A 2,500-nucleotide genomic window follows, 5' to 3' on the forward strand; every position below is an offset into this window, starting at 1 on the left:
ACGAAAGTGAAAGCTCAGTAGAGGCTATAAACGAAAGACAGTCGGCCAGATCAGTAAAATCGGTTTGGCGTTGTATAATTCAGAAGTAATGTAAATTAGTGATCGAGGCACAGAAGCAGTTGAAAATCTCCGCTCTCATTGCATTCGTTAGCATTGGAGCTGATTGGAGCAAGAATTTTCTCTTTTATTGATTCACAAATAATTTGTATCAAAAACTGATCCACTTCAAGATGACAGAAAAGAGAGAACATTCTTGTCTTCCCGCTTTTACATCAGCTTGATAACGAAAGCGAAGTTCAATTTTTTATATTACGCATTCGGAAAAAAACCGGAACTAGATTTGGGCTTTTATGGCAACATTTTAAAACTCAAAATTACTTCGTTACTGTGATTCGAACCGTGGATTTTCGTAATTTTAACTTTAAGCACTTTTTGTCTTCACTAATTCTGCTGATTTCAGAAGGCAACCTGCACGTTGCCGACCGTTGAACGATCCCGAATGGTCCAAAATAACTCTTCCTTCCGACTTTCTCAAGATTTTCACGCGTCAATACCTGGCTTCTGAGAAATCTCATTTTTCTAGAAACAAATCTCTCAAGTGTGTCAGTGTCTGCGGCAGGAGGGTAGGTCAAGAATCCGAAAACTCTTCAAGCGATTTGAAGGGACAATATATGATGCTTGCAAAATTGAGGGATTCGAACCCATTTCCTCTGAGATGCTGGTACAGGTATCAAGCTGTAAACTGGGAACTAGTTATTTTGAGAGTTCTTAAAGGGGCTAGGTCACGCTATTTTAGTTAATTTTGTTTAATTTTGTTAATTATGAGCTCTAAACGTCAAATTAATGGGCAGAGCAAGAGTCTTTCATTTGCAAAATCACGGCAACATAACAACTGAGAATGATTTTCAAGCTTTGTAAATGACATTTTGATATAGACTGATATAAATTTGAAAAAAGGTGGGCCGACGTTTTTCAAATTTACCCAAATTCAATCCATTTCAATCCTCTCCAGGTTTGTCCATCCATGTCCCTTCTTGGCTTCCCTGTGTTTTGTTAGAGTTCTTCTACAGTTTTGAACAGCTATTCATTGATATTTTAGTTAATTCTATGACCATTCGATCAGTGCTGAATATGCCTAAAAGAGCGTGACCTAGCCCCTTTAACTAAACTTGCTTTTAAAACCGCTAAAAGGGATAATGCAAAAGAACCCGTGTGTTGCGGAACCCTTCCCCCTTCCTCAACTACTTTGAAGGAAAGGACCAAAACTTAACCCTTATCGCCTCCCATAAAAGCAACATAACCGCGCCTTAATAACCTGCACGGGATGTAGTGCCTATATACTGTGAAGGACAAAAATATTCAACAGGTTAGTCAGATACACTCTTTCTTTTTGAACAGAAAATATTGTTTTTCCGGCCCAGGCTGAATATTCCTATTTTTCTGCCGATTTTAGCCTGAAAATATTCTTGTAATATTCTTGATTATAGCTTATGAAATTTCCGTTTAAGGATGTATTGGGGTATCAATTACAAGTGTTTGGTGTCCAGATCTGTATCGCATTACAATGTGCACGTGCTCCATCGCTGTTCGTTGCAGTCAGTTAGGTCAAGATGTCATGTCAGACAACACTTGGCCGCTTTGGCTTTTAAAAAAAAGCATTTCTCACAGAAATGTATTGGATTTACAGATTTTCAACGCATGAAATTGTATTCTTTTCACAATTTCAGCCTAAGGTTTATTCTTAAAATATTCTTAAAATTTCAAATTTCAGCCTTGATATTCTAATAAAATATATTCTTATAAAAAAGAAATAGTATAGGCCATTCCGAAATTGCGCAGGGAACTAGGACGAGTTTCAAATTTGAACCAATCAATAAATTGACACCATCACGTGAATTTGATGCTTTTAGGTCGAACAGAGACCAAGTTACGGACTTTAAAACATAGTTAAAGATCCATAAAAACGTCTCTAATTTTAAGGGTGTATTCCCAAAACCACATAAACTCTTAAATTTTTTTACGATTTCTGTAATATTCATAAAAATAGGAAAACAAAGTGATTTTCACCTTAACTACTTCCAAATAGTAGGTCCATGACATTTGTCCCAAATCTGATAAAAATTTTTAAAGAGTTTATATGGTTTTGAGGGCGGAGCCTCAAAATTAGAGTTTTAAGGCAAGCAATCGTGGACAATCTTCCTGCCGGTGTACGTTGGATCAGTGGCTTGATCTGGATCAGTGGCGTAGTTACAATTTGAGAGGCTAAATATTTTGAGCAAGAGCCGATACAACCAAGAGAAAATGAGGGGACAGAGAGGGAGGATCAAGGCGTTGGCCGGGATATGTTATGTCCACCAAAGTTATTTTTAGACGAGCGGAAGTCTTTGTTCTAGGGGAAGTCTGTCTTCCGAGACGTCCGCATGCAGTCTTGCTTCGCTCTCAGGTTCTTAGTGAAAAGAGAAAATGATGGCGCACGTGGAAGGCTTATGAATATATATTT

At 37.6% G+C, this 2,500-nt stretch overlaps 1 protein-coding gene across 1 annotated transcript in view; it reads left to right on the plus strand.

Moving 5' to 3' along the window:
- LOC138013216 (uncharacterized) overlaps nucleotides 1-2,500 on the plus strand; it is a 16,850-nt gene that overhangs the window by 1,067 nt on the left and 13,283 nt on the right. The window lies entirely within an intron of this gene.

The sequence above is a fragment of the Montipora foliosa genome, chromosome 8 (genome assembly GCF_036669935.1).
Source record: "Montipora foliosa isolate CH-2021 chromosome 8, ASM3666993v2, whole genome shotgun sequence".
Lineage (NCBI taxonomy): Eukaryota > Metazoa > Cnidaria > Anthozoa > Scleractinia > Acroporidae > Montipora > Montipora foliosa.